This window comes from Coregonus clupeaformis, chromosome 24 (genome assembly GCF_020615455.1).
Source record: "Coregonus clupeaformis isolate EN_2021a chromosome 24, ASM2061545v1, whole genome shotgun sequence".
In the NCBI taxonomy this organism is placed as follows: domain Eukaryota; kingdom Metazoa; phylum Chordata; class Actinopteri; order Salmoniformes; family Salmonidae; genus Coregonus; species Coregonus clupeaformis.
This window is the reverse complement of record NC_059215.1, coordinates 31050806-31068784: the sequence shown is the minus strand read 5'-3', so window position 1 is coordinate 31068784 and position 17979 is coordinate 31050806. Positions and strand designations below refer to the sequence as shown.

The 17979-nt window shown below is 39.4% G+C and overlaps 1 protein-coding gene across 1 annotated transcript in view; it reads left to right on the top strand.

Moving 5' to 3' along the window:
• Positions 1-872: 872 nt before the first annotated feature.
• LOC121538311 (solute carrier organic anion transporter family member 4A1) overlaps positions 873-17979 on the top strand; it is a 30757-nt gene continuing 13650 nt past the window's right edge. Inside the window, exon 1 of the mRNA XM_041846188.2 lies at positions 873-950. The gene's annotated coding sequence lies outside the window, so the exon portion shown is untranslated. The remainder of the gene's footprint in view (positions 951-17979) is intronic.

Here is a 17979-nt window from a genome sequence, read left to right as displayed (position 1 = left end):
TGGAAATCAGGTTTTTGATATTACCTTTGTGGACTGAGCGTAGAGGCTCTAGCAAATAATTGCTAGTTTTGAGGATCCTGAAAGAAGCAGCATATGATTTAACCTGTAAAGTGGCACTCCTGAGGGTATATCTTTAAGGTGGTGAGGGAGAGGAAGGTGTATTTGTTTGTGTGTGTATTTTAGCGAGGGAGAGAGAGAGAAACACCACACAAATACACACACAAAACACTGGATTTCTGAAACTCTGCCCAAGCTAGAGCAGCACACACATAAAAGCCCTAAGCAGATGCCCTAAGCAGTTGTCAGCGGTGTGAATGTGATAATTCACTTCAGAAGAGCTGAAGTGCTATTCAGTTCACTGTTAGGATAACGTTTCCCTATATACTGGTCCTGAAACAACCCCACACAAACAATGGCTGTGTGGCTGGCGGGCGGACTAGGCTATTTCATTCTCCTATTCACACACAACATTCACATTCATTTGCTGCTCTAGTGAATATCTGTTCAAATAATGGGTTTGCATTAACAGTAGTTACCATTGTTTACAATTCACCTTTTGAGCTATAACCACTGAGATGTGTGATCTAAAACAAGTATATTACTGTATTATACAGCAGTTATTATATTACATCATATATCATATATATTATATTATACTGTATTCTACAGTGGTAGTCTGTGTGTAGCTGTGTGCGTGTCTGGGTTGGGTAGGGTGGTCAGTGGGAGGTGGTGGTAAACCCTAGCCAATAATCTGAGTGGATTAGGTACTGTAGTGGTGGGATGTCCCACGTGGGCTGTCATCAGCAGGATCTGTACGTCAGGATTGGGCGTTGTGCTCTTCTCAGTGTTAGCCTTTAAGAGGCTTGGAGAGACTGGGTAGAACCTGGGATACCTCCGTCTCTATCTCTCTCCCTGACTCCGTTTCCCTTTCCCTGTGAGGAAGAGTGGAGGTAGGATGCAAATAATGCTTACTATTTCACTTTCTATATTTACTGTAATGCTTCATTATTGGTATTGAAGAGTAATTGAGAAAACAGTATGGTCAATCTGAGGATTTTATTTTATTTTGTTTGAGTTCGAATATTTCCTCAATCTGATGATATTGTTAACTAAATTATGTTGTCCTGAGGAGAGGAGAATTAGCATATCATGTGAAAAAGGTGGTAAATCATCTACAGATCCTGCATAGCTTCCAAAGCTAAGGCAGAAAATACGATTTTCTCCAGTCTCAAAATAACAGATAACAGCGCTGTGCTTTAATTGGATACTTGAAACGGTTGCTAGCTTTGCTTTCCTAATACATGCTCACCAAACATGAAGAAAAGAGAATTATAAGGGTTTAGTTCAACAAAGCATCATGTTGGCAGGCCAAACTGTTTCTGCAGGGATCCTGAAAGTTCTAAAGCAGTTGGATTGTATGGAATAGAATGTTTTCAAAAATGTAAAACAGAAAATTGTCTGTACAAACCAAGCGACAAGTAAGGTATTTTTTATGTTTGAAAAAATGGTTTAGTTCATAGAAATATCCAACTGTTATTTGACTAAATTATTTCAGTTCTTTTTCATTGCTGTTGGGATAGGTTTAATGAGATGGAGTCTGAGCTGTATAATTTGATTTAAGCAATAATACACGAGAGGCCATGTGTTATGACAATTTTATCATGGCTGTGACAGCCACAAGTCGAAGCATTAAAAAGCAAGATTCTTTCCCAAACCATACATTTTTCTACAAAATGTGATGCTACATTCACTAACACTGGTTGTCAAATGCAATTTTAGGCGCTCTCTGGTCATTAGTTCTATTCGTATTGACTGCCATGTAAAGAAAAACAACCCAAGCGCTGGTTGATAGTTCCAGAACTTTGCAGGTTGCTATGGCAAGCAAAAATGGTTGCTATGGAGGCTCTTCCCCCCCCCCTTGCTAGATAGCCAACTACACGGCTAACACAATCACTTCCAACTGAAGCTGGAAAGACAGCAAACTAGCTGCATTTTGTTTCGTTTTACCAGTTTTTCTATTGACATTTCTTTGTATCCATAAAAATTATGTTTTTCATGATATCGACTGTCTGAGAAAAGCTGCCTGTCTGTCTTGCCCCGACCCCCAACACATTCATTATTATGGGACACATTGGAGATCGAATTTCAATATTGCAACCATGTTGCAAATGTTGTAGATAATGTCTAGATGCTTTTTACAGTGGAGATCAAGTTTATAAATTGCATGGCTGGGCAGATAAGACAGTGGATCTGTAAAAGTAGTAGTGTGTTGCTAGGTAATGATGTAAACAATGGCACTTTTTATGAATGTACTGGCCATGTGTATATTGTCTCTTATTAAAGGGGTTGTTTGGATTCTGGATGCTGATTGGTTGATATGCGGGAGTTGTGGGACAATGCTCCCACAAAATACCATGACGTGTTAATGTCATCATTCCACTGTCCTGCAGCCCAGGCATAAAATTTATAAAATCTCCCTCGGGGGAAGAAAGTGTCTTCACATTTTTGTTTCCATACTGCTATTTTGGTTTCCAAATAAACCTACCTGTCTGCCTCTATGACCCGCACAACAATGTATAATTTTACAAATGCGATCTCTCCTGTCCCAAGAATAAACGTGAAACTAATTATTCACCTTGGAAACCGTAAACAGAATTCCATGAATTCATTAACCAGCGCAGGCTTATTGGATATTTATTAAATGATTATTTATTGAAGTTCTTGTCTCTCGTCATCATTGAATCTCTGCTAGCTAACTACATGCCAATGATTTGTTTAGCACAGCAATGTCGAATGAAAAGAATGATTAGAATTAACGACTGGGTCAAAACAAAATAACTAACAACCAGCCCGCTTGGGTAGCAACTTCAGAATGCAAAAGTTATCCGATGCGGGCCTGGAGGCAAGGGAAATAATGGCTGTGAGTGGCCATCGGTGTGAGAGCTCACTCAAGAGTTATTGGCAGCCCCAAGGATAACGGAAAGTGCTGGAGTGTCATTTTAGCTGGCAACGATGTGGGTGGGACATCTTATTCTCAGCCAAAGAAGAGGCAAGCACTGGCTGTCACCAACCAGGACCATGGACAGTTCTTCCACTTGTGTGCCATCATTGAAACGTCACTATTAACATCACCAACTAGCTTGGTTAGCTCGGACTTGCCAACCATAATAGTTGTTGCTTATGTAGGCCTATTGGTTATTTATTAAATCATTATTTATTGAAGTTCTTGTCTCTCATCATCAGTGAATCTCTGCTAGCTAGCAACATTCCAATGATTTGTTTAGCATAGCTACGTCTAATGAATATAATTATTTGACTGATTCAAAAGAGCCCTTAGACGTGAGTTATTGCACTTTAATCCCTGGGTTCTTATGACTTATTGCTTAATTATACAACGGGTGGGTCTAATCCTGGATGCTGATTGGTTAAAACCACATTCTAGCCATTGTATATTCCACAAGTTACCACCGGCAAAAGCTATGACATTGAAATGCCTATTTACTCTGTTCCATCTCACTGCGAAATCCACTGTCTCATCAGCCCAGCCAGGCAATTTATAAACTTGATCTCCACTCTAAAAAGCATCTAAACATTATCTCCCATTTCTTTTAGCTAGCATTTGATTTTCAAAAGCGGAGTTTTGTATAAACCTAGTTGTCTATCTCTCCGACATTTGCAACATTTTTTCAATATTGAAATTTGATCTCCAGCTGTCCCATAGTAATGGATGTGCCAGGAGTCAGGACGAGACAGACAGGCAGGCAGGCAGGCAGCTTTTCTCAGCCAGTCAAAATCATGAATCAGCTGGCATCATGGTTATGGATATATACAAAGAAATGTCAATAGAACACAGGTAAAACTAAACGAAATGCAAGTAGTTTGCTGTGTTTCCAGCTTCAGTTTGAAGTGATTGTGTTAGCTGTGTTGTTGGCTAGCTCCTCTGAACAACAGTTTCCTGACGACAGAGCACATTTTCTATGCCAGGCAAAATCGTGCTTCATTAGCTCATTGTTATGGATGTATCCAAATAAATGTCACTAGAAAACTGCTTAAACAAACGCAACTACCTTGCTGTTATTCTGGCTGCACTGTTTGACGTGACTGTAAATTAGCCGTAGTTGGCTAGCTAGAAGGCAAGGGATAAGAACGTTGCCAGCCAGTATGGCAATGAAACATTTACAACGAACGACTGAATGACTGGGTTGCGTCTCTGGCAACTGAACCGATAGAACGAACAACCAGCCGGCTTGGGTAGCAATCCTAGATTTGTGTGGGGACTATATCTTGTGGAAGGATGAAATAGTATGAATAAATTAATCAAAATAACGTTTTTAATGAACATACACTACCAGACAAAAGTTTGGACACACCTACTCATTCAAGGGTTTTTCTATATTGAAGGAGTTCCCACATATACTGCTTTTCCTTCACTCTGCGGTCCAACTCCCAAACCATCTCAATTGGGTTGAGGTCGGGGGATTGTGGAGGCCAGGTCATCTGATGCAGCACCCCCACACCATAACAGCTCCTCCTCCATGCTTTACGTTGGAAACTACACATGTGAAGATCATCCGTTCACCCACACGCGTCTCACAAAGACACGACGGTTTGAACCAAAAATATCAAATTTGGACTCCAGACCAAAGGACACATTTCCACCAGTCTAATGTCCATTGCTCGTGTTTCTTGGCCCAAGCAGGTCTCTTCTTCTTATTGGTGTCCTTTAGTAGTGGTTTCTTTGCAGCAATTCGACCATGAAGGCCTGATTCACACAGTCCCCTCTGAACAGTTGATGTTGAGATGTGTCTGTTACTTGAACTCTGTGAAGCATTTATTTGGGCTGCAATTTCTGAGGCTGGTAACTCTAATGAACTCTGCAGCAAGTGGTAACTCTGGGTCTTCCATTCCAGTGGTGGTCCTCATGAGAGCCAGTTTCATCATAGCGCTTGATGGTTTTTGCGACTGCACTTAAAGAAACTTTAAAAGTTCTTGAAATGTTCCGTATTGACTGACCTTCATGTCTTAAATTAATGATGGGCTGTCATTTCTCTTTGCTTATTTGAGCTGTTCTTGCCATAATATGGACTTGGTCTTTTACCAAATAGGGCTATCTTCTGTATACCCCCCCTAACCAATTAAGTTCTTGCATATGAACATAGATGTAACCCTATCTCCGTGTTCATTGATTAACTAGGTTGATCTTATAGTTCACTGAATCTGAATAAATGTAACTGTAGTCTACTGTGAAATCATCAACATATCCAAATTAATTATCCAACCCAAATTTAGAATGACAATGCTTAGTGATTCACATGGTCTTATCACTCAAAGTTAAAAACCCTCAACTTAGCACATATCACCACTCTCAGAATGTACACTTATATTACATACAATATAACAATCCAGAATTCTAGTATTACTTTCCTCATCATGAGAATAACTACAGATCATTATCACAATGCATTCTTAATCCTAATTATTATAAATTTAGCAGTATCGACAGAGCTGACCAACCCTTCCTTCCCCGTCACTCAATCTTCTGGCGTCTCTTCATTATGTTCTTCAGACAGCTTCATAGTTCAACTTGGATTGCCCATGACAATGTTCCAATTTCAATGTCTCATCCGAGTCACCACCATCTCTACCCCCATTCTGTCTTGTCCATTTGCCAACCAGTATACCAACAACATGAGAAATGTTGTATTTGAACAGATCACTCTCCATTCTCACTCCTCGTGGACTCCTGTCCCACTCCCCAGGGAAAAGCATGAGACAAAAGCATTTGATAGCTTCGATTGGATGTTGTACACCGGTTGCAGGTAGGAGTGGTGCTGGACAGGACCATATGCCTTTGTTGCTCATCTTCAGCCAGGGAAATGGGTTTTGAGTTTCACACCATTCTAGGCTGAATTATCCAAGCTATGCATCAAGACACAATCTGTAGTAACCTCGACATAGGACAGATCATAACAGTTTAGTTGAGTTCATTTCTAATCCACGAAATCCATATAAGCATTGACTATATGACAAATAATTATGTTTTACCAATTATTCTTAAAACCAATGTCTAATATACTCCCCTTATCAATCTGTCAATTACACCGCAGAGTCACAGGATCAGGAATCTTTTACCACCACAAAGTCTCCTGGGCGCAGAAAATGCCCAGATTATCCTGCTAGGTCGGGCAGAGAAGCCTTCACCCATGAAGAAAGTCTTAAGAACATTGTTAGGTGAGACACAGTATGCTACTATAGCATGTCTTCTCATCAGTCAGGAGAAGCCCTGAGATTAGGAAGGGCACATTCTTGCAGCTTGTTGCACTATACTAGTTTCATAGACACAGACCCCCTTTGTACTTTGTCTCTGGCCACTAATACATTTGCACATAACATATTCCATCTAACGCATAACACATTAATTACTAATGCTCATATTCTTAATACAATTTCCATATTTACCAAAAGGCCCTAGGCGACCAGTAATTCCCCCCTTTGGACACATGACTCACATCGTGATTCATGCGTTCAAAAAACAACAACAGCATTGCCTGTTAAACCAAAATAAAAAATGAAATTAAAATGACAACCCTTGATAATATCTTAACTTAATTTTATCCCCTAAGGTAATTCAAGGAATAGTAAAATGTACTATCGACACGTGTCCCTCATTCAGGACTAGCTCTCTCTCTCTCTGTCCTTTTCATGGTCTGAATCATATATACTACTATTGCAAAATTATATTATAAATGTCTTCATAATCATCAGTATTACAAAAGACCCTCAACTCAGTATAAGAAATGACCTTAAATTCATCATCCTATGTCTCTAAGTTTTACAGTGTGGCTGATCACATAACTAGAAAGTCAGGACAGAGGTCAGAGGTCATTCAAACCCTTCAAAGAAGTGTTTCATTCTATAGTATACTAATCATTTAACAACAGTCAAAACATTTAATACATATCGTATCCCAAGTGTACAATCAGTCCTTAGTACAGTTCTTTTCAAAATAAATCACATATGTTTAATTAAAAGTCACTCAGAAAATAAAACTTCAAAAAAGTGTGTGTCCCTTGAAGTCTGCTCCCCCAGCCCACAGACTCGGGAATCTTTCCACAGAGAGATAATTAAACCCCCATTATCCTGGAACAGAAAGTTAACATGTTGTTAACATTCAGTTATAATCATCAATCCCAAAATAGTAATTACACACAAAACATGATGCAGATAATTCCACTGTACTACCTCATGTCAATAATCGTTTGTTTCAATCTAATTCCTTGTGACTACTTCATATTAAGATGACATAAAATCTCTTACAAGATGAAAACCACTCAATGTTCTCTGAGTTTGCAATGAGCATCCCTAATTGATTACCATTTAGACCCCACTGTCCATAATTCACACAAGGATTATTCAACCCCAAAATCATCTCCATTTGATCCCATATCAAATTATTATGGTAACTTTACTGGATCAATGAAATAGGAAATAACTGTTTCGCCTTAGATCCTTCCTGTTACCCCTTTAAATGTAATATTTTAGTCATTCGCAAATATAATCAATTTCTCAGCGGAAAGAACCATTGATATTTAATCCCAGGCATCTATTGAAAATCGTTTGAGATGTTGTCTCCTATGACTCCCTTAACATACAGTGGGGAGAACAAGTATTTGATACACTGCCGATTTTGCAGGTTTTCCTACTTAAAAATCATACCTCTACATGCTTTGTAAGTAATTAATTTGCATTTTATTGCATGACATAAGTATTTGATACATCAGAAAAGCAGAGCTTAATATTTGGTACAGAAACCTTTGTTTGCAATTACAGAGATCATACGTTTCCTGTAGGTCTTGACCAGGTTTGCACACACTGCAGCAGGGATTTTGGCCCACTCCTCCATACAGACCTTCTCCAGATCCTTCAGGTTTCGGGGCTGTCGCTGGGCAATACGGACTTTCAGCTCCCTCCAAAGATGTTCTATTGGGTTCAGGTCTGGAGACTGGCTAGGCCACTCCAGGACCTTGAGATACTTCTTACGGAGCCACTCCTTAGTTGCCCTGGCTGTGTGTTTCGGGTCGTTGTCATGCTGGAAGAACCAGCCACGACCCATCTTCAATGCTCTTACTGAGGGAAGGAGTTTGTTGGCCAAGATCTCGCGATACATGGCCCCATCCATCCTCCCCTCAATACGGTGCAGTTGTCCTGTCCCCTTTGCAGAAAAGCATCCCCAAAGAATGATGTTTCCACCTCCATGCTTCACGGTTGGGATGGTGTTCTTGGAGTTGTACTCATCCTTCTTCTTCCTCCAAACACGGCGAGTGGAGTTTAGACCAAAAGCTCTATTTTTGTCTCATCAGACCACATGACCTTCTCCCATTCCTCCTCTGGATCATCCAGATGGTCATTGGCAAACTTCAGACGGGCCTGGACATGCGCTGGCTTGAGCAGGGGGACCTTGCGTACGCTGCAGGATTTTAATCCATGACGGCGTAGTGTGTTACTAATGGTTTTCTTTGAGACTGTGGTCCTAGCTCTCTTCAGGTCATTGACCAGGTCCTGCCGTGTAGTTCTGGGCTGATCCCTCACCTTCCTCATAATCATTGATGCCCCACGAGGTGAGATCTTGCATGGAGCCCCAGACCGAGGGTGATTGACCGTCATCTTGAACTTCTTCCATTTTCTAATAATTGCGCCAACAGTTGTTGCCTTCTCACCAAGCTGCTTGCTTATTGTCCTGTAGCCCATCCCAGCCTTGTGCAGGTCTACAATTTTATCCCTGATGTCCTTACACAGCTCTCTGGTCTTGGCCATTGTGGAGAGGTTGGAGTCTGTTTGATTGAGTGTGTGGACAGGTGTCTTTTATACAGGTACCGAGTTCAAACAGGTGCAGTTAATACAGGTAATAACTGGAGAACAGGTGAGCTTCTTAAAGAAAAACTAACAGGTCTGTGAGAGCTGGAATTCTTACTGGTTAGTAGGTGATCAAATACTTATGTCATGCAATAAAATGCAAATGTATTACTTAAAAATCATACAATGTGATTTTATGGATTTTTGTTTTAGATTCCGCCTTTCACAGTTGAAGTGTACCTATGATAAAAATTGCAGACCTCTACATGCTTTGTAAGTAGGAAAACCTGCAAAATCGGCAGTGTATCAAATACTTGTTCTCCCCACTGTACATACTATAGGGTACTTCCACCAGTCCTGGAAGAAAAAATCCTACTCAAAACACATCAGATAATACCATGTTTCATTAAGTTGACTAGACACCTTCTAAATTAAACAAACCCATACCCCTTTCCGGTAATCTAATCATCGCAACCTGTTGCATTGATTTATTAAAAATATAAACCTGTTGATTAACAACTCTAGAACCTTCAAAAAATGGGTACTTCCCCATCAGCATAATAGTAAAAACAAACTGTAATTCCCTTTAACATATTGCATCAACAGAACCCTTAAATTTACACCATGTAGCAATTGCTGACATACGGCGTGATACAAAATTTGACTATATTTTAAACATAATTCGTGTTCTCGCATATACATACCCCTAATTTAATGTCAGCTAATATCTTTTCTCCTTGATACTCACAAAGGCAATCAAGCTCCCAAGCTAACTGGCTAAAGATGGCTAGCTTGCTAGCTACTCTACAAACATACCACTCCACTCACCCTAGCGGATCTTGCTAGGCTTTGAAATTCATGTTATCACGTAAGATCATGGACACAGTTCTATCGCAATTGTCAATCCGCTGTTATTAGAAGTCAGTACATCTAGATAACTGTACCTTCTGATTAGGCTACAGGTAATACAACAAACATCTACTGTTTTTGGATGATCATACATTTAATTGATATCCATAGTATACATATTCAATCTAGTGATTGACATTAAGTCCCCATTCTCAGTAGTTTAAGCTAGCACCATTAGGCAACGCAAAAAATGACTACCTCGAAATCGTCTCGCTATTCCTGTGCAAACAAGCTGCTAAATCGGCCATTCTACATCACAAAACAAACACTGGCTGCAGTATCTGTCTAAGCAACACATACCCACATTTAAATGACAATCAGAACCCCACATTTCAGTCTATGCCATTGACCCAATGCTATTGAAATGACAAAGAAATCCCGCAAATAGCCCAATTACAATGGTTTGTCGTCTTAACGTCTGATTGTCGTAGAAATATTTGACTCAAAAATAGTCAACTAAAAAATATCTCTCAAGAGACTGGAGCTTGTGAATCCAGAAATTAGACTTTATTATTTGCGTAACAAAGCCGAGCCACTCCATGGAACGGCTGTCTCTCTTTGGCTCAGAGATCTCTTTTATACACACACAAATGCACAGTCATGTATACATAGCTTACAAAGCTACTCCCCTTAAGATCATTGATTATCATCTTTAACTGCCACGCCACTATTATCTTTGAAAGTCCAATAACACATGTTGTTTACTCCAAAAGGCCATGGGCGCTTTTGCCTCTTTTCCATTTTAGTCATTTAGCAGACGCTCTTATCCAGAGCGACATACAGTTAGTGAATACATATCTTTTTATAGTGGCCCCCCGTGGGAATCGAACCCACAACCCTGGCGTTGCAAACGCCATGCTCTATCAACTGAGCTACATCCCTGCTGGCCATTCCCTCCCCTACCCTGGGCCAATTGTGCGCCGCCCATGAGTCTCCCGGTCGCGGCCGGCTGTGACAGAGCCTGGATTCGAACCAGGATCTCTAGTGGCACAGTTAGCACTGAGATGCAGTGCCTTAGACCACTGCGCCACTCAGGCATGGCTCAGACACTTTAAAAAATAAAATACATACATTCATCAAAGCATGTTTACACACTATATTGGCTATATTCCTTATTTAGACATGCATCTAGAATTTACAGTGCGGGTGATCAGGTTACACTATAAAGCCAGGACAGATTTCAGAGGTCATTACAATCATTCAATGAATTGTTTCATCCAATAGTATACTACTCTTAACAACCATCAAGACATTTAATAAATGTTGTATCCCGAGTGTACAGTAAGTCCTTAGTACAGCTCTTTTCAAAATAAATCACACATATTTACTTATCCCTCAGTAAAGAAAAACCCAAATTACATGTGTATGCCCCTTTAAGATATTTCACTTCCATCCCGTCAAAAAAACAAACAAAATAGAAATAAAAATCCTATACAGCTAACATTTCATACTAAGTAGTTTGTTTGTGGTTATTCGAACACCATATAGTAAAACAATAAACAAACAAAAAATGGCCAGGCCTTATTTATAGTCTCAGAAAATATTTCAAAGAAAAAAAGAATCACTCCCCCCTTTTTCATGGAAGAAAAAGTACACATTTAGTTAGTTTTCATTCTGATACCTCTTAATCAGTCCACACAATCTACATTTGAAATTCTCACTCTCTTGCCACATCTCCTGATCCCTCCTTTCAGACAACCCTCAAGACATCACTTGTGACTGCTCCCTTCTCCGGTGAATTCCACAATTCAGCGCACATAAAACGAAATAAAATCCCATAAGACTTAAACCCATAGGCTTTTCATTAGCCGCACTGCTACCACTCCATCACCCCCAACATGCTTCGTTACCTCGAAAACTCAAATATGCTATCCCTTGCCTCGTTTGTTGTACTTTCCCATATGCCTGTGGCCCTAGCAGAGCAAGGGAAACAAATACTTCAAGGTCTCAGAGCGAGTGACGTCACCGATTGAAATGCCACTAGCGCGCACCGCTAACTAGCTAGCCATTTCACACCGGTTACACTCACCCCCCTTTTTGACCTCCTCCTTTTCTGCAGCAACCAGTGATCCGGGTCAACAGCTTCAATGTAACAGTGTTGCTTCCGTCCCTCTCCTCACCCCTACCTGGGCTCGAACCAGGGACCCTCTGCACACATCGACAACAGTCACCCTCGAAGCACCGTTACCCGTCGCTCCACAAAAGCCGCGGCCCTTCTATCAAAATAGTTTACTAATGTGATGATGGTTTCCCCATTACCTTCTGTGGACATACCCCTTCCTTAACTATTATTAGTCCCTCTGATCTGCATTTAATCTGGCCCCCTATTCTACACAGTGTATCTCTTTCTACTAAATTAACTGGAATTTGTTCTGACACTAATATATGTACACGTAACTTTTTCCTGCTTTTTATTCTCCTGGAACTGTCATATATATTAGCTGTGTTTGTCATGAAAATTCTATTGTCTGTGCATCTTTGCCTGACATGGGGTTGGTGAGAGGCATAATTTGGATTTACACGTGAGTAAATTGCTCCAGTATCTATCATCATTGGGGTGCCTCTATTCTTCACCTGAACCTTTAGCATAGGTTCTTCATCAGCCTGCATAGCTACTGCCACTAGCTAACCCTCCCCTTTAGGATTCTCTGAGCCCCCCTAATATCCATTATTTTTCTGGGTTTTTTATTGTCCTTCTGTGTCATAAATTTGCTTTTTCCAGATAAGAATAATATGCCATTTAGCAAACGCTTTTATCCAAAGCGACTTACATGTGTGCATACATTTTTGTATATGCGTGGTCCTGGGGATCAAACCCACTATCCTGGCGTTACAAGCGCCGTGTTCTACCAACTGAGCTACAGAGGACCACAGATGAGCGTATAGTGCCCTTTTCTGATATTGTTATAATTGTAGCCTATTGCATGACTTTACTTTAAAATATAAGTTTGTTTATTCAACAAATCTAGAACCCACTATAAATTGGTGCTATTCCCTCAGCATAATAGCCAAAGCTCCTTGCATCCCCTGGTTCACGTAATGAAAATAAATTATAATTCTAGAATTCACCAACTATTCGCATACATCACTGGTGTCACGCAAACTATAGAATAAAGTAATAACAATTAGAATTTGTCAAATAAAGGTTTTCCATCCAACTATTCAAACTTGCTTCAAATATCTCTTTCAGCTCGATACAGTCAAGCAAGTACGACTCTCTTTTACCCGAGAACTAGATCATGGCATTAGTAAAGTCTATTCACAACTCAACAATAACTAATAGTATATTTATATTCATATTATTAAAAGACCTTACTTTCATTCCAGTCTACCTAAACAATTCAAATTATGGCCATAACTCTATCGCAATTGCCAGTCAGCTATTCAAATGTATGTAACTGTCCTTTCTGATTAGACTATAGTCACTCCTCCTTCTTTCCCGTTGAATAAGTGAGTCCTTCAGTCTGAAAAGACGCAGGCTGCTAAATCGTCCAGTCTTATCCTGACTGTTCCTTCAATCTAAACAACCCACAACCATAGCTGAACTATACTTAGAAAACCTAGACTCTAATCAGAGATGCAGAATCTATGCTTTAATGAAATGACAAGTTAATCCTCCTTTATTCCAATGATAATGGTCAGTAGTTTTAGTATCTGGCACATACCACACTTTATCAGAAAATAGCTTTGAAGGACGCAGATCTCACACGCTCAACGTAAACAACTTAACAGTCAACGAGTCAAACCCCACATTCATTGATTTGGAAACAGATCTAACGACCTAACCAAATGAATTATATTTTCCCCTAATATACTAAAATTCCTTGACTATATCACCTCTGCTTCTGAAATAATACATAATTTATTATAATGCTTAATTCTACCACATGCCCTATGTACTTTCTCCCATTTCCACGTACGTCTACGTGTTTGGGCGTGCAAGTCAACACCTATAATTTTATCCAATCCCTCGTATTAAATTACACTGACATAAAATTCATTCTATTCGAATATACAGTGGGGAAAAAAAGTATATAGTCAGCCACCAATTGTGCAAGTTCTCCCACTTAAAAAGATGAAAGAGGCCTGTAATTTTCATCATAGGTACACGTCAACTATGACAGACAAATTGAGATTTTTTTTCTCCAGAAAATCACATTGTAGGATTTTAAATGAATTATTTTTGCAAATTATGGTGGAAAATAAGAATTTGGTCACCTACAAACAAGCAAGATTTCTGGCTCTCACAGACCTGTAACTTCTTCTTTAAGAGGCTCCTCTGTCCTCCACTCGTTACCTGTATTAATGGCACCTGTTTGAACTTGTTATCAGTATAAAAGACACCTGTCCACAACCTCAAACACTCACACTCCAAACTCCACTATGGCCAAGACCAAAGAGCTGTCAAAGGACACCAGAAACAAAGTTGTAGACCTGCACCAGGCTGGGAAGACTGAATCTGCAATAGGTAAGCAGCTTGGTTTGAAGAAATCAACTGTGGGAGCAATTATTAGGAAATGGAAGACATACAAGACCACTGATAATCTCCCTCGATCTGGGTCTCCACGCAAGATCTCACCCCGTGGGGTCAAAATGATCACAAGAATGGTGAGCAAATATCCCAGAACAGGGGGGATGACCTGCAGAGAGCTGGGACCAAAGTAACAAAGCCTACCATCAGTAACACACTACGCCGCCAGGGACTCAAATCCTGCAGTGCCAGACGTGTCCCCCTGCTTAAGCCAGTACATGTCCAGGCCCGTCTGAAGTTTGATAGAGTGCATTTGGATGATCCAGAAGAGGATTGGGAGAATGTCATATGGTCAGATGAAACTAAAATAGAACTTTTTGGTAAAAACTCAACTCGTCGTGTTTGGAGGACAAAGAATGCTGAGTTGCATCCAAAGAACACCATACCTACTGTGAAGCATGGGGGTGGAAACATCATGCTTTGGGGCTGTTTTTCTGCAAAGGGACCAGGACGACTGATCCGTGTAAAGGAAAGAATGAATGGGGCCATGTATCGTGAGATTTTGAGTGAAAACCTCCTTCCATCAGCAAGGGCATTGAAGATGAAACGTGGCTGGGTCTTTCAGCATGACAATGATCCCAAACACACCGCCCGGGCAACGAAGGAGTGGCTTGTAAGAAGCATTTCCAAGGTCCTGGAGTGGCTAGCCAGTCTCCAGATCTCAACCCCATAGAAAATCTTTGGAGGGAGTTGAAAGTCCGTGTTGTCCAGCGACAGCCCCAAAACATCACTGCTCTAGAGGAGATCTGCATGGAGGAATGGGGCCAAAATACCAGCAACAGTGTGTGAAAAACCTTGTGAAGACTTACAGAAAACGTTTGACCTGTGTCATTGCCAACAAAGGTTATATAACAAAGTATTGAGAAACTTTTGTTATTGACCAAATACTTATTTTCCACCATAATTTGCAAATAAATTCATTAAAAATCCTACAATGTGATTTTCTGGATTTTTTTTCTCATTTTGTCTGTCATAGTTGACGTGTACCTATGATGAAAATTACAGGCCTCTCTCATCTTTTTAAGTGGGAGAACTTGCACAATTGGTGGCTGACTAAATACTTTTTTCCCCCCACAGTATTCATATCTACCAAACCATTCATGTTTCTAATGATTCTTTATTGCCACAAATCAGTTAATCACAATCTAGTCTCAGCGGAACGAACAACAAATTACCCAAATCCTTCCCCTCAGTCATAGAATCCTCCCAGAATCGTATATGTTGGTTACTGATCTTATGAAATTCTATGACAGGCATTGTTGTACGAAACTCCAAGATATATTTTACAAGAAAAGCTTATTATTCCAACGTATATATAATAATCATATACACCTCTATATCTCATCATTCAAACTTCAGAGTGCGACTCATTTACACCATTTATACCACTCTCATTCCATATTTATACAATGTTGTTCTCAAACGCGCTTAATTACTATTTGTATAACCTACAGGAATATTTTATTCTATCAAAGGGCCCAAATTTGGAATGTTAACCCTATCCCAGTTATTATTTTACTGTAGTCAATTTATCATAATACTACATCACCTCTAAAGTTTCTAAATATAATGTCAGAAACATACCCTAAAAGATTGATCAAAATATAATGCATAGACGTCATATGATCACACCGGTACACGTGACCTGTTCCTCCAACAGGATTTATTTTACCCCTCCTGGTAACGTGAATTTTCTACACTCAGTTGGTCAATGAATATCCACACACCATTTATTCTTCTCTTTCCTAATGTGAGATTGGGCACGCCCTTTCTCCATCAGACAGAAGCTTCAAATGACCTCAAATATATTTCCTTTCCTTACAGAAAGGCTATTTACTTGCAAGATGTCTTATTATTCTCACTCACACAGATGAGCAGCCACTTGTGCCCAAATTAATCAGACAGTTTAATGACTCACAGTAGCCCAAGCAAACCACTCATCCACATGATCAGACCTACTCTATTTAACACTTTCTCTATATTTTGAAGCCTTAGTGACTGTTTAACCCGTTCACCTACTCAGGGTGACCGGTGTTAACTCCAATTTATGTCACCTACTCAGGATGACCTATCTTTTTACCTGATCGACCCTTTCTGATTCACTTCCCCGACACAAGAAAGACAATTTCTATTTATTTAGCCCCCTAGGTGATACACTTCCTCGACACACCTGGACTTTTACTACGCTTTCCTAAGCGACCTGTAAATTCTTCCCTTCTTCTCTGATTCGCTTCATCAACACAGAAAATAAGCAGTATTGCATACATACATTCATCAAAGCATGTGTACACACTGTATTGGCTATATTCCTTATTTAGACATGCATCTGGATTTATAAAATGTCAATCATGTTTACTATATTTTATCTTTGACATTTCCCAACATTTTCCTTAATGATACATAAAATATTACCATATGATCCATAATGAAATTCCTTCACTTCATCACCTTAGCTCCGGAATGATACTTAGTTTAATGGAAACCCTAAATTGGCTTTGTACAATGTTATAAGTTACGTCTATAATTTCCAGTCCTAATGGACAGTTTATTTCTTAAACCTTATCTCTATCAAATGATCCATCAACGGCACCAACTCCGAAAACTTTTATTTATTATTTCCCACCACTGACGTATGTCTACGTTTGGGTGAGCAAGATAATATATAAATATTATTCTAATTATTACTTTATCAAATCCCTAGTAATCGATTACACACACATAAAATTAATCATATTTTCATATATTCACATAATCCATATAGAACGTTAGAAATCCTTAGGTACTCACATCAACCAATCCCTTCGTGTTTTTAACGATTCTCAATCGACACAAATCAGCTTCTTCAAACATACTCCCAGCGGAACCAAAAAACCAACAACTTTAATTTCCCGGACACTGACCTTCCTGTCATGGGATCCTCAACGCCTCCCAGAAAATATAGACTTTCCGCTGCTCTCTAAAATAACATCACGCTCTCAATACCACTCCTTGATATACTATGATGGGCATTGATGTACGGAACCACAAGATAACGTTATATCAAAGCTTATTATCCAAATCTCGATACCCATTTCTATCTTTTATTATCCAACCTTCAGATTAATACATATTTCCATATTCACACCACTATTTCCAAACACACTTAATCAATATTTGTATAACCTGCAGGAATATTACTTCTATAAAAAGGGGCCAAACTTGGAATGTCAATTCCATACCATTAACATTTTACAATAACTGATTTTAGGATTACATATTTCATTAGCCTGACTTCCAAAATATTCTATAAATAACCAATCATATATGTTGCTATCATCGTCACAGTTGTCCTCTGTACTATAAGCTGGAGGCTGAATAGAGTTCGCTAACTACGGATAAATTCCTTTCATATTGTCAGATCCTTTTATAGCCCATGTGTTCTGACTCTTTTCAGAAGGTAGATTATGTTGTTCCATTGCCAAATTACGTAATTTCTTAACTGACTTTTCCTCCTTCCTAATTAAATTTACAGGCCATTATGCACTCATTAAATACCATGCTTTATACACATCTTTCATATAATCTAAATCCCATTTCGGGTTGCTTACGGCTGTATTGTCAATGATATACTTTCACGCTACCTGTAATTTATCCCTTTCAAAACAACTATCTTGAGGATACTCATTATCTGTCCATGCTGATAAATC